The sequence below is a fragment of the Populus alba genome, chromosome 1 (assembly GCF_005239225.2).
Source record: "Populus alba chromosome 1, ASM523922v2, whole genome shotgun sequence".
Lineage (NCBI taxonomy): Eukaryota > Viridiplantae > Streptophyta > Magnoliopsida > Malpighiales > Salicaceae > Populus > Populus alba.
In genome coordinates, this window is record NC_133284.1 from 24309397 (window position 1) to 24336982 (window position 27586).

The following is a 27586-nucleotide window of genomic DNA, read 5'->3' on the forward strand; positions in this document are numbered from 1 at the left end:
TGCACGTTGCTAGCACTAGAAGTTGACCCAACCACCCTTTCTCCTATGCTTTTCTTACGAACAAATACTTCTCCATGTGCATACCAACACTAGTAATTCTCTATAAAACCATTGTGTAGAGATGCATCATTATAACATCTAGATGCAGATGCTTTTTATTTTGACACTTCCTGCATGGACACCTAATACCGCCTTAAGTAAAATTTCTAGGAATAGATGTTGCAAAATCAATAAAACTTTGAACCCCGTTACAATAATCCATCCTCCACAATCCTTGGGGTGAATCTTGATACATCCATGAATGATCATCCATGACTTCTATCAAGCCTCTATAAAATTATGATGATAACATGTATTCATTAACTATGTTAGGTAAATAAATTTGCAAAAATATATATTGGTTTACCTCGAGATTATCCAAAAAACTAATTACAACTTCTCATAAATATTAAATATTCATTATCAATTATCAACATCCATACAAATTAATACATGTAAATTTATAGAAATTACAACTCCGTAATACCATTGATAAAAATTAAAACGGACCCGTTAAACAAGCTATTAATTATTTCAAAACAACACATGTAATTCGGTAATTCAATAAAGTTTTCAACAATTTACAAACAAATACAATTTACAAAATCTAAAACAAACCATAACAAGTACAAAATTATACATTTCATATACTACAAGTTTGTTTGAGAAATTAACAATAAAACATGTACATATACTAACAAAATATGTATACTAAAAAAACAATAAAATTGACATTTAAATGTTAAAATTTAAAAAGATAGAATTACTTATAAAAACTTATAAAATTCGTCGGTAAATCAGAACACGAATGATGTGACCACAAAACTTCAAGAAATATGACTTGTGCTAAGAAGAGGGAGATTTTTTTTTTTTGGGGGTTGGTTGTTTGTAGTAGGGGAGAGTTAGGATGGGGAAGAAAAAAGAGAAATAAGAAGGGAGAGTTGGGATGGGGAAGAAAAAGGAGAGTTGGGATGGAAAGGGTCGGTAGAGTGGTCATTTATTAACTTTTGCCGATAGACTCACCGATGGAATACTTTTGTTAGTGATTCCATTAGCCATTCTGATGGTGAATATAGGTCACATTACTGTACATGGATTCTGGTTTGAATCCCTAGGTGATTCCATCGGCAATGCGAACGATGAATCGGTGACGTCACTATACAGAGCTGCCGGTTTGAATCTCTTGGTGAGTCTGTTGGCAATACGGATGGTGAATCGGTCATGTCACTGTACAGCGTTGCCAGTTTGATTCCCTCAGTGAGTCCGTCGGTAAAATCACCTAAAAAAACTTCCACGTTAGTGAACCACCTTCTTTTTTTTTTTTTAAATTCTGAATAGTTCATTTGTAATGTTGTTGGTATATACCGACCGAAGTAGTATGTCGATATATACTGACGGAAAATATATCATCGGTAATTATGACTGCAAATTACTGACAGAAGTATTCCATCGGTAAAGCCGTTGGTGTTAAGCGAATTTCTTGTAGTGTTAGGCTATGCCTTGACTTGACAGTGAACATCTATGCAATGATCGATAATTTACTATGATTTGTGCACCCATCTCATAATGGTTTATTGAAGTCTTTTAAAAGATAAAAAAACCAGATCGCATCTACATTTGGTTGTTGTTGCTATTTGTAAAGAAAAATCGAGGAAGAAGAAGAAGAAAAAAGGGTGGGGGAGATGAGGGTTGCTCAAGTCATAACTTAAATATTATCGACCACTATACCTACGAATATTAGCAATGAGTTTTATATATTGGGATAGATTAAACTTGGTATCTCCAGTGCGATTGCACAATTCACCAATGATGAGATGGACTCAATTTTCCTAGTACGATTGCAAAATTCACCTTGGAAGGGATCAACTTTGTCTCCCTCGTGCGATTGCACAATTTACGTTGAAGGAGATTGACATGGGCTCCCTTATACGAATGTACACTCTCAAAAGATAGGATTGATACGACCTCAACAACGAGGATTAATGCGATCTCCATAAGACAATAACCTCTCAATTCTTTAAAGGATTTGATTTCATCTCCACAGTGCAATAACACCAATCTCCATATGATCCTTGGGGCATCTTAACAATCTATTGGGAATATAAAGACATACTTACAACCCATATTTTTTCTCGGTTGCAAGCATGAGGCAAATCTTAATTACTAAGGTTAGGTGAAAATCAATGTTTGATTATTGCCAAAATTTGATAAATATTTTTCTAAGTATGGGTGTTGGACCTATACAAATTTTCAACAATTTTCTAATGGCTTTGGACCCTACATGGAGTTTTTACCATGAGGGTTGGACCAATACAAATTATCTAGAGAATTCCCTCCTAAATATTTTTCTTAGTATGAGCATTGGGCCTCTAAAAATTTCAAAAAAATAAATTCCTAAGGGCTTTTGACCTTGAAAGTTTTGACTACATCCTTCAAATTCATACAAACTACACAAGTTATGCATAAATGAAAAATAAAAATCAATTTATAAAACGAAACGCATTACATGGATAAACCCCGCAGGGCTAGAGTTGTTTACATAACTAAGTGGGGATAGGGAGCGGAGGCTTGGATATCTAACTCAAACTCCTGTACAAGATATCTTTTATGTTTGGAACATATCTATAAATCAAGCTCTAGGACATGATCACCTGCATTCCCTTTGATTAATTGAAGAAGTAGAAGTTGTACATGGTATGAAAGATCTTGTCCCCAACTGTCTAAAAAAAAGTTGCAGACACCCTAAACAATTCTTAGAACTCCTAAATAGAATTCCTTAAAGCCTTCAGCCATACCCTAGAACTCTGGGCTTCTTCACTGGTAGCGAGAAGCTCAGCCTTCAGACTGTTTTGGGTGGCCTTCACCTCAAAGATATCATGTTTCACGATATCCACTTGGTTAAAAACGGTCTAAAGCTTTTTTTAGTGTGGCCTAATTTAAAAAAAAAACACCACCTTGTATTTATTCTTTTAGTGTTGTATAAGCCACCTTAAGGCTCCTCAATTTTGCCTCACAACAATTTTCTCCTTCTTTAGCCCTTAAAGGACAACATGGTCTGCCCTATGTTTGGCAATGACCTCCCTTACTTGGTTCCTATCCGGCATCTAACACTTCTTGGAACAAGCACAAATTATGAAAGTTTGCTAAAACAAGATTGTTAGAAATAATGGGTATAAAACCAAACTTAAAAGGTTAAACAAGAAAGTTACTTACATTGAAGGTTATTTGTCTAGTTATGACTAAATAGCGGTTATAACTTTCATCAGACATCATTAAGATGTTTGATGAAATGGTGAGAATCCATTTTTATTGTCTCACTAAGGCCGTTCTCTCTAAGGCCTCACCTTCCACCAACAACAGCCTCCATAAGCTGCCTTTTCTTTTCAGTTAGGGTAGAGAAACTTGATAATTTCCAAAACTTGCTCCCAATATGATAGGTGATCCTAGTTAGGATTATTATCTAAGAAAGATATTTATGAATCAAATGGGGAATGCAAATGATATATTTTGTTTATGAAGGATATTTCAAAGATGTTTTTTCTTCATCTCAAACTTAAATACGCTCATAACAATAAGCCTTTGCCTCATTCAAATCATCATTAATCAGAAAAAACTATGAGTTTAACCTTGGAGAAGATGTGGTCGGATCATAACTTGAATACACATTATTTAGGTCATAAAATCATTCAATTCTATTTTGTGTATTAGTTTATGTAATACTTTTCCTTCTTGAGGTGTGTTCGGAGTAAAAAGGTAATTTTATTGTTCAAAAATAGGGGGGTTATTAAGACTTTACCTTTTTGTGAAAAAAAAGATATTGGATTAGTAAAAAAGGATCACCTCTTAACATTTGCATGACTTGTTTTGGAATTTGATAAAATTTTCTATTATATTTATGTTAAATGTTACTTTCACATAGAAAACTCTTGATTTCAGAGCAATAATTGGGACAAAAAAAAACACTTCATAAAAAAAATGCAAAGTAGTTTTAGAGAACATCAAAAAGAAATCCTAGAAAAATAAAGTTTTAATGACCTTTTTCATAAGTTCAAGAACAACAATAATTTGACAATATTATAATCATTAGCTTTCCTTACCAAACATTCATGGCTTTGTATTACTAATGAGGTGCCTCTTCTATTATATGAGCCAATCATAACTGATTTTTATCGTTCAAGGGATTCAAAAGCCATAAAAATGCCTTTTTTTCTCATCACATGCCACGTCTTTAAAATCTAGTGCATTCATGCCTTAAACATTGATGTCGGTATTGTTTGAAAGAGGATCAATGTTTACGTTACAAGTGTTTGCATATCCCTTAAAGGATATCCAATCAACATAATGGCATGTTTTTCAAACACCTCGCATGTCTCAATATTATACCCAAATGTACTTAAATGATAATCACATTTCTATCCAGCCTTATACTTGTAGGGATAAGATGGTTGTAAGGGCTTATAAGGGATGAAAGTAACTTGACCTAGCTAGCTTGATCAAGTGTTGGCATAGCTCTCCCAAAGACATTGAAAAGGGTGACAATTCTTCTTAATTCTAGCTTGTTTTGTAGGTATTTTGATTATAGGAATAAGGTTGAGTATTCTAGTGGCATAGGTGTTGGTTATTGTTAAAAGGTTGGGTGTTTTGTCAATAAAGTGGTTGGTTGTTTTGAGGTGGTATAGGGGAAGCCTGATAAGGTGGAGGAGTGTCATTAGACATGTCATTTTGAGTGAAGTAAGGGTGAAAAGGTTTATCATATGGACCTTGGACCTTTGAACCTTTCAGCTAATAGGTGTAGTCATCAACATGATGCTCTTTGGCCTACTTTCTTTTATTAAAATTTTCTCCTTTCCTTAGCCCTGACTCAATTTTTTTATCAATCGATCCTTATTAGCTTTGATGGCCTCCTTTACGAGTTTAGTCTTGAGCACAATCTCAATGAAGTTAGTAAAACCATTTTATGATAGGTATTCATACAACAAACTCTTAAAGGTATTGATAAAGAGGGAGTCTAGAGATGAAGGGTTTAGGTTCTGCTAAGAAAAATTTGGGTGTAGAGATATGCAGATATCAAAATGTTGGCAAGCTATACATGTCATAGATGAAGTATATTGAGAAGATACTTAAGTATTTTTGTATGAAAAACTGCAATCTAGTGAATTCTCCAGTTAGAGTTCATTTCAGGTTATCTTTAAGTTTATCATAAAAAATCAAGGATAAGAAAGAGCACATGTCAAACGTTCTATATGCTACTATAGTTGGAAGCATTTTGCAAGTTATGACTTGCACTTATCCATATATTTCACATGTTGTTAGTATGGTTAACATGTTTATAGAAAATCCTAGTAAAGGTTATTGGCAGGCCATGAAATGGTTACTTCATTATCTTAGAGGTACTACAAGTATTGGTTTGGTGTATGACATGGGTAGAAGCATTAGAAATAGTGTTGAGGGCTTTGTAAATTTAGATTACATTAGTGATTTAGATATAAGGAGATTATTGTCAGGTTATGTTTTCACTCTCTTAAAGTTTGTCATTACTTGAAAAGAAATTTTACAATCTATTATTGTCTTGTCTATAATAGATGCTAAGTATATGACATTAACAGAGGCAATGAAAGAAGTTTCATGACTAAGAGGTTTGGTTGGTAATCTTTATTTGTCATAAATGTTGACTATTATATTTTGATAGCTAAAGTGTTATTCATTTGATCAAGAATCAGGTGTATCATGAAAGGACAAAACATATTGATGTAGATATCATTTCATTCTAGATATCATGTCAAACCACATAAATTCATTATATAGGTTTGAGATTCTATGGCAATTTCTGTAATAAATTTTTATTTTTATTATAATCATAATTATAGTTATAGTAACAATATTAACCATTATCCCTAATTTTGAAATTCTTAACATGATAATAATTCTTTTCGAATTTCTTGTTAAGCTAGTACTTACTTTTAGATAATGCCAAATTTCATATTCTTTCATTCCACTATATATTTTTCTTTTCATCCAAATTAAGCTAGTTTTTTTTTTTTCATGGATTATGAATATATATGAGCCGGATTGCAGAATCCTATGGGTTGGCTTTTATATATATATATAAACATGGATTACGAATATTGAACGTGATTATTGGTTTTCGACTGTTACAGTACATGCATCATCTTCTTCCTTTTTAAAAGTTATGTTTGAATGGGTTTCAAGAGAAATATACAAGATTTCCTAGATTTTCTGGTGGCTTTGTTTAGCTCTAAGAATGTATTTGCTTTTGAACTCTATAAAAAAACTACAAATAATACGGATAAGTATCATTTTAAAAACAAATAATATATGTTTATTGATTCAAATCCATCATCTTCAAAACATAAGTCATTAGATGTGAATGGCTAAATCACGAAACACCTGAAAAAGATCTGACAATTACAGGCAGTTTTGCGGAGGACTGACCTGCCACCAGACACCCACGATAATATATGAAGGCGACTCTCACCTTCTTTCTGGCCTTGCCTTCTCTTTCCTTGCCTCGTGCATTAGCATGATAAATAGCATCTCTCCTTCTCTTTCTCTTCCAAGTTTGTCAAAGATTATATCATGAATTATTTAACAATAAACAATTAATGAGCTAAGATCTTGGTAAATCTAGTGGAGTATCTAACAAGAAATAAGTTCTTTATATCATGAATTATTAGTACCACGAAAGAATTTAGTAAATGCTGATTAGAAAATATAAATAGCATTTCTACAATGAGAGGCTGGCCTACATATATTTGCGATTCTGTAAATGTTTTGTGAGCCAGAAAACAAACCCTTTTCAAAGAATTTGCAGACAGCAGCTAGCTTGAATCTGAACTGGACTGGAGAGATCAAGTGTCAACCACGAGTCATTATCTTCCAAGGAATGACAGTGTTATGGTGATCTATGTGTTTTTCTCCACCTCAGGAAAATAAAACAAATGCCATCACTGCCTATTCCATGGAAGACAACAGCTTGTAATTAGCATGTTCATCATAACCCTACAGCTCAACTTGTTCGCCATGCATGAGTCCAATTCTCAGCAAGTCATTTGCCCTATTTATGGAAGGAAATGCAGGCAATAAATCAACAAAAAGCAATAGCAACAGATCATAGAATATAAAATTAGTGTGTTTGGAATAACTTTGGCTTCAAGTTTAGTGATGGAATCATAGGTGGTGGTCTGTACTAGATTAATTAGGAAAGAATATTGATTTGAGCTTTGCAAAGTGTAGATTGCACTTAGATGTAGCCACATACGTCAAGCCCCTTCAAATATATGGATGAAATTACTTTCTAATCAGGGTTTTTGCAATACTTTTCTAAAATTTGTTGATGATATGTGCTATTAATGGTCTTTCATGGTTAAAGACAAGCAACAAAATTTCTTAAGGCAGTTTCATTTCTCATGCATTGTTTGGAATATTTGGCTTCACCAAAATAACATTATTTTTATTAACGCTGCTCCAAATCTCCAAATTGTCTTTTCCATGATGCTTCAAAGTATTGTTTTATAGTTGAGGCTTGACTCTAGCTCTTTAGAACTTAATATAAAAAATATTCAGCAGGGAAGAATTGGTTTCTTATGATTTTTTTATACACCTCATTTGATGCGCTCTCCATTTCATGCAACAACTTTTGTGATTTTTTTTTCTTTACTTGTTTATCTAATATAAATTAGATTATTATTTTTGTAGCCTTTTTTTTAATAAAACTTTCTACTATTAAAAAAAATACATACATCAAGCCAACCGATCCTCGAAGAACAATAACTTTTTTTAAAAAAATTATTAATTTATTCTGTTATCTCTAAAGAAACTCTCGTCAAGACTACTGTTTATTAATTATAAATCTTTCGTGATGTAGCCACTTTTTGCCAAGAAAATCAAACAAGATGTACTTGAAAGTGGAGAATAGAGCCTTCGTCCCCATCATGTAACAAACTTAGTTGTGGCAGATCCTGCAATCAATGATCTGGGGTCAGCCTTCTTTTCCTTTCGACCTTAATTGGTCCCAAATGCTGCCTTTGTTGCCGGAGATATGCTTGCTTTAACAGGATTCAGATTGTGCCCATACCTTGTTGTTTTGGGCTTTTGAAGTTATCTATGGACTAGGGATAGTCACAGTGCATGTTTTTTAATATATAAAAAAACAAATATGGATTTATTTACCTAGTGGATCCCTATTCAAGACAATCTTTAAAAATCACTAGTCCCGTTACCCGCGTTATGCTATGATCCTGATGAGAAGTCAATTTAAGCATAAAAAAGAACGTATGGGCAATGTTAAATTTTGAGTTTACGATGGAAATTTTGAAATGTGTATTAAGATTTTATTATTATATTTAATAAAATTAATCGATCATCATATACATCAAAATATACTAAAAGGAGTTTTTAAAGAAAAACAAAGACTCATGCTAAAAGATGAGTGCAAATAAAAAAATATAATCTCATGACATAACACCTTTCTTTAATTATCCGTCAATATTATTTTTGTAAACTAAAATTACAAATTGAATTAAAACAATTTCCTTTTATTTTTTTAAGTATCTAGTGTGTTGTTCATTTGATGACTAAACTTTCAAATCCAATCGGGTTGTAGAATTATGTTGGGGGTTGTAGAATTATGTTGGAGCTGGCTAGTGTATGCGAACACGCCAACATGTGAGAATGGTCATCACATTTAGGCGGCACGTGCAACTTTCTTCGAGTTTTGATAAATTTTTTTTTTCCTTTTTTTTTCTCTCCCTCTCAATTCTCGTGCTTATCTTGAAAAAAATAACATTATTATTCCATCCATAGTAGTTTATTAGAGAGGCCACAATGTTTTTTCTATAAGAATTATTATTTTTTTGTAATTTTAATTTAATGTTACATGGGTTTTATCATGGGTTTAACAGTATAAAAGTTTTATTTTAGCTTATTCATTTCAGGTAACCGACTTCACTTAGCCCATGTTCTTACTTGACGGTGAACACATATGCAACAACCAATAATTTATTATGATTTATAAGAGTCTTTTAAAAGATAAAAAAAACTTCATTGCGTCTGCATTTTGTTCTTCATCTATAATTAATTATTTATCTGAATAACCCTGATTCATTCTCATCACATCCATAATTATATTTCTATAATAATTACTATTTTCATCTACGACTCCATGCACATAGCTAGAACTAAACGTTGACCCAACCATGTTTTCTATCATATTCTCATAAGGAACATATGATTATCCGTGTGCAAACCAACACAAGTATTTTTTTTTATATGAAATCTTTTTGTAGAAGATACATCGTTACTATATCTGGATCAAGAAATTTTTTTATTTTTACACCTCTAACATGGATATCTAATACCGCCTTCACTAATATTTCTCGAATTAGATAGTATTTAATTAATAAAACCCTCAATCTCATTACAATAATCCATCTTGAGCAACCCTTTGGGTGAAACTCGATCCATCCAAAAACAATTATCCATTACTTATGTCAAACCAGTATAGACTATTGATGATAACATGTATTAATTAATTATGTGAACTAAATAAATTAGTTAACACTAGTTTGACTCCAACTTATTCAATCTATTTTAATAGTATAATTAAATCATTATCAATTTTTTATAAAAATCTAAATTCCTTTACATTTACCAAAATGTTCAACTCAACAATAAAATTGATAAAATATAAAATGTACTCATTAAACAATGTATTATTTATTTCATTACAAAACACCTAGATCACAAAACTGAAATCAATTTCAACAAATTACAAACAAATATAATTTTTTAAAATCTCAAACAAACCTTAACATGTACAAATCATACATTCATATAACAAATTTCTATATGAAAAAGCTATAAAACAAATAAACACATAAACAAACTACGTATAATACATCAAGATGCAATATAAAAATTAACATTTTAAAATTGAGTTCAAACAAAAAATAGATAGTTTTTCTTACTTGATGAGGGGAATCCTAAAAAAAATGAACCATAACAGAGATGCTGACATATTAAGTGTTGGGGTGATTGAATTTGTGGTAATGAGAGTGGATCAACTTTGTCTCCCTAGCGCGATTGCATAATTTACCTTAGAAGAAATTGACATGGTCTCCCTCAGATTGTCTATATAATTTCCCCCAAATTATTTTTTTGAGCATGAACATTGGGGCTATACAAATTTCAAAAAACATTCGTAATGGTCGTGGACCTTGGAATTTTTTTACTACATATTTTAAATTCATACAGACTATGTAAGTTAATACATAAATGAAAAATAAAAATCAAATTTATAAAATGAATAGGATGAAAAGGATAAACCTCATAGGGGAGGGGTTATTTACATAACTAAGGGCAAATATATTTTCTTTTCTTTCATATTTGGGACCAGACACATCTTTGCTATCATTACTAGATCATATAAGTTTACCCCTTCAATGACTTTGATTCTGGATTCCAGCTCCTCTATCTTATCTTGATCAATGCTATCAGATGACTTGGCCTTGTGGGATTCATTAGAAAATGCCTCCATGACTGTCGGGGCTGGTGCAGGTGTCGCTGACAGTAAAAATGTTGGATTTTATTATGGCTCTTGACCATGTTCACTCATTCTTTCTACAGGTTGAACTATAGTAGGAGCTTGATTAAAGGTGACCGGTCATTTAGAAGGACCTTCGCTTCAGTGGAGGATCTCGCAACAGTGCGTTGTATTCCGACATGCGAGGTACTATATCCTAGAAAAACACAAGGTGTGGACCAAAAATCTAATTTGGTATCAGAGCACCGGTTATTGTTCAGCAGCCTTCTCCCTTAAAAGCTGAAATTCTCCTGCGTAGCTATTTGGCAACCAGCAGCCATCCTACCTTCTTAGCAGCCGGTTCTTCCTCAGTTTAATTCACAAAGCAGCAGCTTCTCATCTCCTTCCTCTGTCACTTATCACGAAGTAGAAACTGAAACTTCTTCTCCCTAGCAACATGGACAATCAACAATCTACTGGCGCTGCATCAGCTCTTCAATCTTCCTTCTCCCCTGTAGAGGAATTAGTCATGTATGGGGCATCGCCTACTGCCTCCATTATCTCTCTTCCTAACACACATCAGGTAGTTTCTTTAAAACTCTCCAACCATAATTTCCTGTATTGGAGGATGTAGATGAAACCTTTTCTCTTGGGCCAAGGTTTTTATTCATTTGTTGATGGCACATCACCATGTCCTCCTTCACATTTGGCATCGGCTGAGCCATCTATACTCTCTGTCAACCCGGCATATTTATCATGGAAGCAACAAGATCACCTCATCATGAGTGCCCTCCTATCTTCTCTCTCGGTGGAAGTTCTACACTTGGTTGTAGATTGCAACACTTCACATGCAATCTGGACAACGTTAGAAACAGTTTTGGCCTCTCCCTTAAATTCTAGAATTATGCAGCTCCACGGCTCATTCTAGGAGCTAAGACAAAATGATGATTCTGCCAGCATTTACCTGCAGAAGGCTAAGGCTTTGTTTGATGAATTGGCTGCCGCTGGTAGACAAATCTCCCTGGCAGAATTTAATCTGTATGTTTTTCGCGGATTGCGTAGTGAGTTTAAGGATCTTGTCACCAGCTTGTCCACAAAGGATGCCCCCATCAGCTATACTGATCTCCATAGCAGCCTTCTTACACATGAGTTTCTGCACAAAGCCTCCCTCCAGCCATCTATAACAGCCCCTCTGTTACCTACTCCAACGCAGCAACCAGCTGCGTTCTTTGTGCAGCATCAATCTGGCAGACGGGGGCGTTTTCGTGGGGGCTGGAGACCTAACAATCGTAACAATTTTTATCGTGGCAATGGACCAGCAAACACTTATACTTCAGGACAACAATACAGCTCACATGGGAACCGGTTCTCATCTGGCTCTTCTTCACGGCCAACAGGTAATTTTGGGCAGCAAGGAAATTGTTTTGGTGGCTATCCTCGCAACATAAAATGTCAGCTATGTTATGAATATGGGCATACTGCTCAACAGTGTTCTCAGTTGGCTACTCATCATATGCAAGCTAATGCTAATCTTGCATTTAATACTGCCCCTTCCACCACTCCTGTTACTTGGTTTCCTAATACAGGTGCAAATCATCATGTCACACCGGATCTTGTAAGTATGACGAGTTCAGAACCTTATCTTGGAAATGATCATCTGCATGTTGGTGATGGTAAGGGCCTTGTTATCTCAAATATTGCTCACTCCAAAATTCGCTCACCAAACCGCATTTTTACGTTATCCAATATCTTACATGTTCCTACCATTAAAAAACCTCTGCTATCTATTCAAAAATTTTATCTTGAGAATAACGTGTTTTTTGAATTTCATTCCTCTCTATTTTATGTTAAGGATCTCATGAAAAAGGCAGTTCTTCTTTCCGGTCAGAGTAAAGATGGTCTATATGTTTTGTCCGCGTCGTCCGCAACGTCGTTGCCTCAAGCTTTTTCCTCTACTTGTCTATCTACTTCAGCTGATGTCTGGCATCGTCGACTTGGACATCCTAGTCCACGTATTCTGCATTTGCTAGTGAAAAATAAAAAAGTTTCATGTACATCCACTAAGTTTAATTTTCAGTGTCCTACGTGGCCTCTAGGCAAGTCATCGCGTCTGACTCTAAAACCTACGAGTCATCAAACTCGAGCTCCTCTTGACTTGATTTTTAGTGATGTTTGGGGTCCATCCCCTATGTTTTCATCTGATGGTTTTCGCTATTTTGTTATTTTTGTGGATGCTCATACAAAATTCATATGGTTTTATCCCTTGGTTGCTAAGTCTGACGTTTTTGCAATTTTTCATCAGTTTCAGGCGCTTGTGGAGTGCCAATTCTCCTTAAAAATTAAGTCTGTTCAAACTGATTGGGGTGGTGAATACCGAAAACTAAATACATATTTTAAAACGATTGGTATTCATCATCGTTTGATCTGCCTGCACACTCATGAACAAAATGGCATGGTTGAACGCCGTCATAGACATATTGTTGAAACTGGACTCACTCTCCTTGGTCAGTGTCATGCTCCCCTTAAATATTGGAGTTATGCTTTTGAAAGTTCTGTTTATTTAATTAATCGCATGCCCACTCCAGTCCTTAATAATAAGACACCGTTTGAATGTCTGTTAAAATCGACTCCTGATTATGCGTTTCTTCGTACTTTTGGGTGTCTCTGCTTTCCTTTTCTTCGTCCATACAATGCTCACAAATTAGATTTTCGGTCCACACCTTGTGTTTTTCTAGGATATAGTACCTCGCATGTCGGTTATCGTTGTCTTGATTTGTCATCCAAACGAATTTATCTTGCACGTCATGTCCGGTTGCATGAAACTGTTTTTCCTCTTGATAAAACTGAACAGATTGCAGCAACACCCAAACAGCCCTCTACTCCCTCTCTACCCGTCACTTTACTTCCTCTCATGCAACCCTCCTCACTCTCTACATCACTGCCTACACCTCCTTCGGCTACTTTACCATTATCTGCATGTTATTATGATCATTCTTCAATTGCAGGTTTAGATTCGTCACACTCACAAGCATCATCCGATACTGCTGCCAGCTCCCATGGTTTCTCCCCTGTTATGGATACTTCTTCTGCTGGGTTTCCATCACGGTCTTCTCCTATATTGAGTTCTTCACCCACAGGTTCTTCCTCTCTTTCCCCTCCTGGAATTAACGTATGTGTTGATCTATCTAAATTCAATCTTCAGCACGTCCCTGCCGCTGTCTCCTCCCCATCTCAGCGGGCTCGCACCCATCCTATGGTGCTTCGCCCACGGCAAAAAAGAAATGCTAATCTTAGCATTGCAGCTGTCTCACGAGACACGACCTTACCTCAGCAGGCGCCATTGTCCTTTAAGAACGCAAATAGGTATGTTACTTGGGACACTACCATGCAGGAGGAACTTCGGGCACTTCACTCTAATCAGACTTGGATGTTGGTGCCTCTTCATCCAACTATGAATATGATTGGCAGTAGATGGGTGTACAAGATAAAAAGAAATGTTGATGGTCAAGTTGCCCGATATAAGGCACGGTTAGTTGCCTGCGGCTTCACTCAGCAAGAAGGGATTGATTATTTGGAGACATTCAGTCCAGTGATCAAGCCTACAACGATTCGCCTTGTGCTCACTATCGCTGTTTCATATGGATGGACCATTCATCAGTTGGATGTCCATAATGCTTTCCTAAATGGCATTCTTTAGGAAGAGGTATACATGGCACAACCGCCTGGGTTTGTTGATCTGGCACTCCCGTCTCATGTGTGTCGTCTCCATAAATCTCTGTATGGTTTGGAACAAGCCCCTCGTGCTTGGTACAACAGGTTGAGTGAGTTCCTACTATCCATTGGATTTCAGGCATCCAAGGGTGATACTTCTCTATTTATCCTCTCTCATGATGGTGCCATGATTTACCTGCTTGTGTATGTTGATGATATCTTATTAACCGGAAGTAACTCAGCTATGCTTCATAGATTGATTACCTTGCTACAATCAGAATTTAAGCTTCGGGATCTGGGTTCTGTTCATTTCTTCTTAGGCATTGAAGTTAAACCTACTGCTATGGGTATCTTATTAAGCCAATATATGTATGCTCTTGATATCATCAAACGAGCAGGTATGATTTCATGCAAACCAGTTGATACTCCTCTATCTACCTCCTCCAAATTAGGACTCATACCAGGTACTCTCTACTCTGATCCCACACGGTATCGACAAATTGTTGGGGCATTATAATATCTTACCTTCACTAGACCTGATATCTGCTATGCGGTCAACAAGGTCTGTCAAATTTATGCATGCCCCCACTGAGGATCATTGGTTTGCTGTCAAACACATACTGCGTTACCTCCGGGCTACAACAACTTATGGCCTGCACATCACTAGGGATTGTCCTCTGTCTCTTCATGGTTTCACAGATGCTGATTGGGCAGGTAGTATTGATGATCGAAAATCCACAGGTGGTTACCTTGTGTACTTTGGCTCTACCCCTATCTCCTGGAAATCCGAGAAACAATGCACTGTTGCGAAATCCTCCACTAAAACGGAATACAAAGCCTTAGCTGATGGTACTGCTGAGATTTTGTATTCCGCTTCAGTGGAGGATCTCGCAACAGTGCGTTGTAGAAAAACAACGTACCAGTAATAGAAGAAGGAACGCGGAGGCTTGCTGTTGTTAATATGGACTGGAGGCATGTCAGGGCGGTTGACTTATTCGTTGTATTACGCTCATTTCTTCCAAAAGGAGGACAAATTTTGTCTGTCAGTGTCTACCCATCTGAATTTGGACTTCAGCGTATGAAAGAGGAAGAAGTAGGTGGCCCTGTTGGCTTATTCGATGATGAAAATGAGAAAAGCGATGAAGATGATGACAACAATGATGAGATTGACTATGACAAGCTGCGTGCTTATGAGAAAAGTAGGCTAAGGTACTACTATGCTATGGTGGAATGTGATTCAGTTGCAACAGCGGATTATCTTTACAAATCTTGTGATGGAGTTGAGTTTGAAAGATCTTCCAATATGCTTGATCTCAGATTTATTCTTGACTCTATGGATTTTAAACACCCACCTCGTGATGTTGCCACAGAGGTGCCTTTGGGCTATGAGGGGTTGGATTTCCATACTAAAGCACTGCAGCACAGTAACATTCCTGTTTCTTGGGATGAAGATGAACCACAGCGTGTGAAGACCTTGAAACAAAAAATTAATGCTGACCAGCTAGCTGAATTGGAGTTGAAGGAGTTTCTAGCTTCTGATGAGAGTGAAACTGACAATGATGAAGCTGATAATGACATGGAAGATGAATCAGATAAAAAGCATAAGAAGCGAGACAAGTACCGTGCTTTAATCTAGTCTGGTGATGGTTCAGATGAAGACCAAGAGGAGGGTCAGGATATGGAGGTTACTTTCAATACTGGCTTAGAGGATTTAAGCAAGCGTATCCTAGAAAAGAAGGATAAAAAATCAGAAACTGTTTGGGAGGCATATCTCAGGAAAAGGCATGAGAAAAAGAAGGCTCGAAAAAATCATTCCAAGTATTCTTCAGAAGAGGATAGTAGTGATAATAATGAAGAAGGAATGGAAGGGATAGAACAACCAGATGATTTCTTTATTGAAGAGCCATCAGTCAAAAAAGTTAACAAGGACTACCAAGGTAAGAAAAACAAAGAAGAACAGCAACTTCAGGATACAGATAGGGAGGCCGAGGGAAGCAAAGCGGAGCTCGAGTTACTACTTGCTGATGATAAGGGGGGCAAAAAAGGTCTGAAGGGATATAATTTATATTATTTTCTAACAAGAGGTATTTCTTAGTGTTTGCTCGAGGAAGCTAATATGGTGAGCCATGCTTGTTTTCAGAGACTCCAACGTTTCTTGAAAAGAGGCATCATTATGAAAACATTTTTTTCTTTTTTCAATTTTTTCTTTTTGGTATTTTGGAAGTTTTGACGAAAACTGAGTGTTATAATAGTTGATTTGTATGTTTACAACATAAAATACAGACATATATTAAGCAAAAAAAAGCATAAATAAAAAATTGGGGAAATCACAAATATTGAAAAATATTTTTTTCTTTTAATTTTTTTTTTCTGAAATGGGCTGGACCTGGCCCAAATGCAAGGGCTAGGCTGAACCCTGCCTAACTATGTGGGCTAGGCTTCGTTCAGCCCGTGTCAACAGTGCTCTCCAGTGTTCACATGCTACGTGAAAAGTGGAGGCTGGGGTGGCGAGACGAGGCAGGAGAAGAAAAAGAAGGGGAGAAGGGTTGACCTGCGGTGGCTGTTGTTGTTGATGGAGCTACTGGAGGCGACAGTCAACGGCACTAGTGGTGGCGCTGGTGGTTCTTAGTGGTTTTCCTTCTCTTCTTCCTCTATTTTTTTTATTCTCTCTCTCTCCTCTGTTTTTTTGTTCTCTTCTCTACTTCTTCTTCTTCTCTTTTTTTTTCGGTCTTCCCCCCTCTCTTATCCTCTCTCTAATCTTTTTTTTCCTCCTCGTCTCCCCTGTATTTATGGGCAAAAGACAAGGCAGAGAGAGGCCGAGGCGACTACTGTGTTTCCGCCCCTCCATCGCCTGAGGGACACATCTCCTCCCTTTTCTTGAACATGTGGAAAGCGTTAGGCAAGTGGGGGTCCTTGGTCGGTGACATTTTTATGCTTTTTAGAGGAATAAAGTTAGTGAAAACAGGGGGAAGAAAAATCTTCTTCTTCCCTTGCCTTGCACGTACAGGGGAAGAAAAAAACCTATAGTGTCGTTCAAAATGGCACCGTTTGCATCTTTTTGTTTACATTATATAAAACACGCCGTTTCATTTAAAAGGAAAAGGCGGCAAAAACATGTCAGAATTCACATTGGTCCTCAATTTATGATTTGTTCAATCAAGTCCTCAATTCCAATTTTGATTGTCAAAATCAATTCAATTACATCCCTGCCAAATTCAATTACCGGCCTTAAAATTGGTCACTTTTTTCACATTGGTCCTTGTCTTGAATTTATACAATTTGACCATCAATTAACCACTAAATTTCTAATTTCTTCAATTTGGCCCTTGATTCGGTTTAATTACAGCCCCTCTATTTACGCGTGTTTTTCATTTTAGTCCTTGGTTTCAGATTTCTTCAATTAAGTCTCTAATTTTCTATCAAACTTCAATATTTATGCAATTAAGACCCTAATTTGATCAAATTAACTCTCAAAAATTATAATTTGACCCCAAAACTTTAATTTCTTTTAATTAAAGCCTCAATTGACTTCAAAATCAATTGTTCTTGCAATCAAACTCTCCATAAATTCAATTAAACTTTCAATAAAATTTAATTGAGTCAATAAACATTTGATTTTGAACTTTTCTTCCTCAAATTGAATTTTGTTTGTTAGTTGAGGCTTCCTCTAGTCTAATATATATTGCCAAATTTCTTGGATGTTTTCACATCCTTCTTCATTGTCTAATTATTTTATTTTATTTATTTAATTATTATTATTATTTTTCTTTTATTTTTTTTTTTTTTTCTTTTTTGCTTGGGGACCTAAAAATGGGTTATGATAATTGTCCTCCTCTTTACATTGCTTACGACTGAAATCTCGCAAGTGATTTTAGATAGCAAGCTTTGTAAAGAAGGAAAAAAAAACGATAACATTATCTTGGGCAACCTGCCCCTTTTAAAGAAAATTGGTCTATTTTCACAAGCAACCTGCGCACACACTCACACTTACCCTGGTCTATTTTCATGGGCGACTTGCCCACACATACTTAAAGTGGTCTATTTTCAGGGGCGACCAGCCCACACACTCACACTTACCCTGGTCTATTTTCATAGGCGACCTACCCAAGTAGAAAAAGGAAGAGTGGTCTCATTGTAATGGGTGACCTACCCAGGTGAAGGAATGGTCTCATTATAATGGGTGACCTACCCACATAGAAAAAGGAAAGAGTGCTCTCATTGTAATGGGTGACCTACCCAAGTAAAAACAACATGGAGAATTGTTCTCATTGTAATGGGTGACCTACCCAAGTAAAAACAACATGGAGAATTGTTCTCATTATAATGGGTGGCCTACCTAGGTAAAAATAACATGGAGAATTGTTCTCATTGTAATGGGTGACCTACCCAAAATGAAAAAAGAAAAGAGTGGTCTCATTATAATAGGTGACCTACTTAGGTGGATGAATTGTCTCATTATAATGGGTGACCTACCTAGATAAAAAAAATATGGAGAAAGGTCTCATTGTAATAGGTGACCTACCTAGGTAGAGGAATGGTCTCATTGTAATGGGTGACCTAAAACACATGGAGAATGGTTGCATTGTAATGGGCGACTTACCCAAAAAAAGGATGATAAGGGCTCAAGGCGAACTCAAAAGGAGGTAGGGTTAGAAAACGCATTACCTAAAAGGCGAGGGCTCAAAGGCGCACTCAAAATGAAGTAGGGTTATAAAATGCACTACCTTAGAGATGAGGGCTCAAAAACACACTCAAAATAAGTGCAAGCTCAAAAGCACGCTCAAAATAAAGCGAGGGCTTAATGGCGCACTTGAAATGAGGTGAGGGCTTAAAGATACACTTAAAAGGAGGTGTGATGATGGATTAACAATCTGCTGAAATGTTGAAAACAATGCATTACGATTAATATGCATGTATACTTACTTGAGAAATATAGGTTCCCTGTTTCTGTACGGAGTCCTCTTTTTCCCAAAAGGTTGAATCTTGGATAACAAACTTCGATGACTTTTTCATTCTTGTTTACTCAAGTCACATCATGTGAGCTGGACCTTCGGAAGGGTTTTGCTGCTTATTCCTTTATCTCAAGGGTTGTCAACTCTGCCATTGTGCTTTTTTAGGAAGGAAATCGTGGAGCCATCCCTACCATGTGCTTTTGGATTTCCCCCCAGCTTGATCATGTCCCAAAGTGTTCAAATTGGGTTTACTTTGGGTTAAGGATATGTGAAGGTAAGTTTGGGTTTTTTTGTACAAGGAAATGTTTTCATGCAAAATTTTTAAAACTTCCGAATTATTCCAACCATAAAAATCATTTTGACATTGGTTCAAAATAAACTTGTTCTAAAGAATTCAAGCAATTTCTATGGATAGGTTTCTTGAAGTGATGAAAGCTTTTTGTTTTGCTTTTGGGTTAAAGATGAAGTTACATCTGGTTGGTCATAAAAGGTTTAAATTTCAATTTGAGGGTTATTAAGAACTGAATTGGTTCAAAACATTTATTTTATTTGCATGAATAATGATTTGACCCGCACGAGAAAGCATTGCCTATCGATCCAGATTGCCTTTCTTTGATTAGAAAGGGCTTGATTAGGTACGTAATGTAGGCTTTGGCTATTGGTTACGAAGAAAAGGATATTGTGTAGGCTTAAAAGGTGTTTAAGGGATTTTAAGACTAAGGATCACTTGTGCTTGTTTCCTGACCTTTTTCTTTTGAATGTCTTTCCAAACTGGTTTGTCATGCCCCCTAGTGTCGGGTTTGGGCTCTTTCTCTTTGATCATTGAGTGTTTTTAAGTTTTTTAGGTGTATGATTACCCTTCTAAGGAATCACTTGAATTTCCAGAATTCATTTGTTTTGGATAAACACCAACACGATTTTTGTTCTTGTACTCACTTTGGAGGTAAAAAAAAAAAATCCTTGAAAACATATGAGAACATGTATAGTTTTTGGAAGAAAAAGGAAAACACCGAAGGATTCTTTATGTTGTAGTTTTTTTAGCAAAAGTTGTGCTCAAAATGTTATTTATATGTAATAAAAACAAAAAAAAGTGTGATATGAACACAGGAAAACACGATTTTATTTAACAAGGAAGGCTTATTTAACAAAGAAAGTCTTGTGGCATTATGGGCCAAATCACCAACAAGACCGAAACAGACATGATCAAAAGCATTAAACAAAAGGCAATAATAAGGCAGGCTTCATCCTTCCATTTTGGTAAATCTCCTTTAAATCTCCTCTTCCAATAAGGCAGGCTTCATCCTTCCATTTTAGGATGATGGGGATAAAAAATATGGTCGGAATTTGAGTCCTTTAAAATTTATGTTGCCCTTTCGCACCCTACCTGGACCATTGATGCTTTCAGATTCCCCGAACATTTCATTGCTAGTGCATTTCTAATCTAATGCTTCAAGCATGATTAGGTAGAGGGTTCATGTTCACATTAGCAGTGTCTTCAAATACTATCCATCTTGCCTTGATTAATTATAGAAGCTTTCTCTTAAAGGTGTTGTAAATATGAATGTCATGTCTAGTGATTAGTACTTAAAAGTGCATTTTTATCAAGGTTTTATATCATCATTTTGCACTTGAAGTATCAATAACTCCTTAACTAAAGCATGTTTTATAATAACTTACCTAATAATATAAGATAGCTTTAATTTATGGTAAATGTTCATCTTAAATGCAGGCCTATCACATAAATGAAAGGATTGATTGATGAGTTTAAGTATTGAAATTGAAAGGACAAAGAGAGGGCCAAACTTAGAAAAGAGATGTTGGTGCAGTCCAAATTAGAACACTGTTCAGTAATTGGGTCATATATTGAGTTCTAGATATCCAAGTGACCTCAAATTTTAGGACATATTTGGTAAGACATAGGCCTACAACTTTCATGTGGAGTCCAAGATCTAATAAGGCCGTTTTCAAGTCCAAATTATAGCAACAACGGAGAAGTCCGAATTTGTCCTGCAGCCCAGACACTGTTCAGTGTTCAGCCCATATCTCGAGTTCTAGAAGTCCAAATGACCTCAATTTGTTTTTTCATGGAAAGCTAAGACAATTTCCTATAACTTTCATACGTATAGGTGGATCCAGTTCTGATGCTAACAATGATGTTTTATTCAGACAAGAAGATAAGGACTTTCACTAAGTCAAGAGTTGGCCACCCACTCAATAATTAGTTATCAAATCAATAGTTTCAAATTTTGGCCTATAAAAGGAGGCATTTGCCATGTATTTGGGGCTTGGTTCTTCAGATCAAGAACTTGCTCTTGCTCTTTCTTTTTATATTTTTTTTGTAATTCTTAAGTTTTGCTTTCATTAATATCTTGTTTATGGTTTTCATTTCCTATCCTTTACTTAGTTAACTTGTATCTTATTTATGTTCTTATTTTGTTTATTTATGTTTCTCTTCTTTATTATATTTAGCTAAGTTTATTATGTCAAGGTGAAATGGTTACACTAATGGTGTAAGAATAAGTATAGTGTAAACTCAACATGGACCTTAATGTTTAATATTAACATGTCTTATCTTTTTATCTTATTAATTCTTAATACCTTGCTTGTTAAATGGTTAATCTAGATTTGTGTTGTATAACACTTGGTACAACAAATGCTTGGCACTCTCATAGCCCAATCATATGGTATTACCTACATCTGTGCTATGAAAGGAACTTGATTTGTTGTTAACATAAGTTAGCATCATGAATTCCTGATAATATTTAAAATTTTGGTGTTACTTAAATAAGATAATTAATATGATCATGTTAATAATTTATAATGAGTTATTAATGATAAATCATCCGATTAGAATCTCCTTTGTGTGTGGTTTCCAATTGAATAATAAGAGTTTATATTATACTTGTTTGAAATACCATTAGTGGATCCTCTAACCTTGACATTTGTTTTTATCATTGTTTAATCCTTACATTAATCTTCCATCTCAAAGTTCTCATCAACTTCTTCTTCATCTTCTTCATTATTATTATTATTATTATTATTGTTTTTTTGTTATATTATTGTTGTCTATAATTTATACAATTAACCTCCCTGTGGTTTGACCCCGGTCTTGTTAGGTTATTTATTACTTCGACACTCCTGCATTTGGGAGAAGACATCAATCTTTTGGTCGTGTCATCTGGCAACACCAGCATGTGCCCAAAGCTTAATAGCTTCTAGTACATCTCATGTAGGGGTAGCGGCAGTGGAGGTAGTTGTTCTTGGACCCTTTGGTAATTTCCAATTTTGCTTGAAAGTTTTGGGGTTTAGGTTTTTTTATGTTTGCAATGTGGGATGGAGTGTGGTAGTTTAAGGGTGAGTTTTTCCTACCCCTATAGCCATCTTCAACATGGTTGACCTCTTTTCTTTCGAAGCCTCTTTTGTTGGTAGGTGCAGAAATTCTACCACTCTTGACACCTTGTTCTATGCGTTCACACACTACCACAATATTAGTGAATTGCTGAGCTGAACTACCCATCACATGCTCGTAGTATGGCGCCTTGAGTATGTTAGCAAATAAAAAGACAATCTCTTTGTCTAGAAGTTGGGGGTGGATTTAAGCATCTAATTCTCGCCATCTTTGAGCATATTCCCTTATGTTTTCTTTGTCCTTTTTCTCTATATTAGACAAGCTGGTTCTGTCAGGAGCAATGTACACGTTGTATTTGCACTGCTTGACAAATGCATTCACCAGATCCTTCCATCTCTAGATTTTTATGATATCCAATCCCATGTACCAACTCAATGTTGTCCCGCTTAAGTTATCCTGAAAAAAGTGCATCAGTAGTTTTTCATCATGTACTACCTATGCCATTTTATTGCAGTAGGACTTGAGATGAGTCATGGGGCATTGTGTTCCACTGTATTTGATGAATTCAGTAACGTGAAACTTCTTTGGGACAACCACATTTGGGACTAGACACATCTTTATTGCCATTACTGGATCATACAAGTCTACCCTTTCAATGACTTTGATTCTGGCTTCCAGCGCCTCTATCTTATCTTGATCAATGTTATTAGATGACTTGGCTTTGTGGGACTCATTAGCAGATGCCTCCATGACTGTTGGGGTTGGTGCAGGTATCGCTTACAGTAAAAATGTTGGATTTTGTTATGGCTCTTGACCATGTTCGCTCATTCTTTCTTCAGGCTGAATTATTATAGGAGCCTAATTAAAGGTGACCAGTCATTTAAAAGGACCTTCACCAGAGGTATTTCTTAGTGTTTACTCAAGTAAGTTAATGTAGCGAGCCACGCTTGTTTTCAGAGACTCCAACTCTTCTTGAAAATGGGCATCACGGTGAGCACGTTATTCGTCTTACAGCTTCTCGCTCTAAGTTGAGTGTTGTAGACTTGTAGGGGGGCTATGTTTCAACTTGTAGTATGTATGCATGCATTTTTTTTATGATTGGATGTATATGTATGATGCAAATGTATGTACATGTCTTGTATATAGTTCATACTCTAAAGTTAGGTTTAGGCCATTACATGATGGGTGATTTGCTACCTGGTCTCAAAAGGGTCTCTTGTTGTCCCAGTGATCACCCTCGTAAAGGTAATAAGGGGGTTCAACAGGTAATGGGATGGCTTGTGAACCAATCATTACCAGTCTAATCAATCAACAAAGAGTTGGGGTTTACACAAACTTAAACCTTGACTAAAAGTTGTAATGTAAGCTGCTAGTCCCCCACTTAACCTAGATTTTTTAATGTAACTCGTACAAAAATGCAAATGATGCATGAAGCAATTTTACAATGCAAACAAACATGTATGAAATTAAAGTGTATGAGCAAATGACGAAATACATATTAACAATAACACACAAACCAAACAATAAAACATAATAATCAGACAAAAACAAAGCTTAGACCACAAAGTATTCCTAGTGGAGTCGCCATTCTATCGCACGTGTGCGGCGTCGCAACGATCATCCACCCTTAGGGTATCTGTAAGTCTATCTGGAAAATATAGGGAGACAAGAAATTCTTGTTTTTTATCGGTAGAAAATTGGAATGGGAGTCGTCACATAGTATTTTGGTCACTAGCAATAGGGGTGAGCAAAAAAACCGAGAAACCGAGAAACAAATAACCAAAAAAACCGATTAATTTTTTTCAAAAATTTTTTGGTTCGGTTCGATTTCGGTTTTAGAAACCGGAAACCGGAAAAACCCCAACCAAACCGAACCGGTTCAGTTTAAGGGGTACTATAAATACAAAAAAAAAATCGCGTTATTTTTCTTAACCCTAGCATCCATACTCCAGCCGTCCTTGTCCTTGCTCCTTAGCCACTCCCTCAAGGGCCTCAACTCACAATTCACAATTTCAAATCGAAATCAATCCTTCTTTATCTATTGGAGCACAACCAGCCCCCACTATCTTTGATTCTTCATCTTTAAACACCAGCTAGCCACATCCCTCTCCCACCATCTTTGATTCTTCATCTTCAAACACCAGCCAACCACATCCCTCTCCTACCATCTTCATCTTCAAACACCAGTCAAGCGGATATTAATTTAATTAGCACTGGTATGTAGTGGTGAGCCTAATGTTATTACATCAGGGAGAAAAATGGGTTTGACATAGAATAATGGTGTGCTGTGTGAGAAAAAAAATGTTATTATATTTGTTTTAAATATCATTGCTAAATGGTAATCCATTATTATGGTGTGTTGTGTGCTAAAAAAATAGAGAATAATATTTATTATTTGTGTTAAAAAAAGGGGGGTTTGGTTGATTTTAATTTATCAATTCTAAAAACTGATTTTTTTTTATTTTATGAAAAGAGAATAATGTTTATATATATATGTGTGTGTGTGTGGGCGCGCGCGCACTATTATTATATAATTATATATATATATATATATATATATATATATATATATATATTGCTGAGATTGTATATTGTAATGCTTGTAGTATGCTATATATATATGCTGAAATTGTATTATGCTATAATGCTTGTAATTATATATATATACTCAACAACATACTTTTTTTTACAACATATCAACCAAAATAAAAGAACTTAACTTGTGAAAATAATATTTAAAAGTACAGTTGAACTTATGCATGTCATACTATTGTTAATCTATTATAAATTATTGGTTTTTAACATGTTTTCATTATGTAATAACAGATGAAAACTACTCAAATTCAAAATGCTTCATCCACGGGCACTATACCAACATCAACCACTTCTCCAACTTCAAAACCTAACACAGAATCAACCAATGTAGGATCCACCATAGATACAAAGGGTAAACAACCTCAAGTTCTTGCATCTAGGAAAAGAAATGCTGATGATAAAAAAAAGTCACAAATTTGGGATCACTTTACAAAACTTGATGTTGATCCTAAAGCCCCTAGAGCTGAATGTAATTATTATGGAAAACATTATGCATGTCATACTATTGTTAATGGCACAAGTAACATGTGGAGTCATTTAAAAGTGTGCAAGAAGTTCCCTTTTGTGGTTGATAAGAAACAAAAGGTTCTGGTATTAGAACCTAAGATAGAGAAGGGTGAATTGGGAGAACAAAATGTGGGAAGTCTTAAGGCAATAGGTTATAATTATGATGAATGTAGACAAGTACTAACAAAGATGGTTATAATTGATGAGTTGCCTTTTAATTTTGTGGAGGGTCGGGGATTTAAATTGTTTGCTAGGACTATGTAACCTAGATTTGACATTCCTTCTCGTTTTACAATTATGAGAGATTGTTTGAAACTTTATGTTGAAGAGAATGATAGATTGAGGATAGCTCTTAGGGGTCAACGATTGTGCTTGACAATAGATACATGGACATCAATCCAAAATATTAACTATATGTGTTTAACAGCTCATTGGATTGATAATGACTGGAATTTACATAAAAGAATTCTTAATTTTTGTCAAGTTTCCAATCATATGGGTGAGACAATTGGCCAAGTTATTGAGAATTGTTTGTTGGAGTGGGGGATTGATAAACTATTGACCATTACATTAGACAATGCAAGCTCTAATAATGTGACCATTTCATATTTAAAGAACGTGATGAAAGATTGGCCAACTAATATATTGTCAAATGAGCACTTGCATGTTAGATGTTGTGCACACATTGTAAACCTCATTGTGTGTGATGGCTTGAAAGAGATTAATGTTTCAGTTGTTAAGATTCGAAATGCCATTAGGTTTTTGAGATCTTCACTGTCAAGGCATCTTGCATTTAAGAAGTGGGCTGAAAAGTTGCATATAGAGTGTAAGAAATCATTGTGTTTAGATGTTGCAACTCGATGGAATTCAACTTATCTTATGCTAGAAGCTGCTGAAAAGTTTGAAAAGGTATTTATGAGGTTAGGTGAAAAAGAACCTAGGTATATGAGTTACTTTTTGGAGGTTGATTCAAAGGGGAATAAAAAAAACATAGGGCCACCTCGTTTGGAGGATTGGGAAAATGCAAGAACTTTGGTTAAGTTCTTAAAGATCTTTTATATGGTTACATTAAGATTTTCTGGCTCATTGCATATCACATCAAATTCTTTCTTCAATGAATTGATTTACATGCATACGAACTTGTTGCAATTGTGTAAACGTAAAGATAGTATTTTAAGTGGAATGACGATGAATATGATATTTAAATTTGAGAAGTATTGGGGTTGTGAAGTAAATCAACATTTTTTGTTATATGTGGCTAATGTCTTAGATCCACGTTTGAAGTTGAAATATGTGAGATTTTGCTTTGGTGATTTGTATGATTATGACAAAGCACAATTGCTAACAAATAAGGTGAAAGATACTTTGGTGATCTTGTATGAGTTTTATTTGAAAATTGATGAAGTGGTGGATAATAATAGGCATAAACAGGATGTTAATGCTATTGATGATGTGGAGGTAGATGTTAACACTTTGGCTCGATTCAAAAGACATTTGCTGGAGGTGGATAGTATGGAAAATAAAAATGAGGTTGAGAGGTATTTGATTGAAGGTTGTGAGGATCCTAATGATGATAAGTGAGATATTTTAGGTTGGTGGAAAAGTAATGCTTTGAAATATAAGACACTTTCAAAGGTTGCACAACATGTTCTGGCTATTCATATATCCACAGTGGCTTCTGAATCAGCATTTAGCACAGGTGGTCGTGTACTTGATCACTTTCGAAGTACCTTATCTCCAGCAACTGTTCAAGCACTCATTTGTTGTCAAAATTGGTTGCATCATGGATCAATTCCAACTGATATTAGAAGCTTGATAAATGATCTTGAAACCTACGAAAACCTTGAGTCAAGTAATTTATTTTAGAAACTTGCACCTTTTATTTTGTTATTT

General features: G+C 35.5%; 1 pseudogene; it reads left to right on the plus strand.

Annotated features, from left to right (window-relative positions):
• Nucleotides 1-11036: 11036 nt before the first annotated feature.
• LOC140954790 (uncharacterized) lies at nt 11037-27274 on the plus strand (annotated as a pseudogene).
• Nucleotides 27275-27586: the final 312 nt, after the last annotated feature.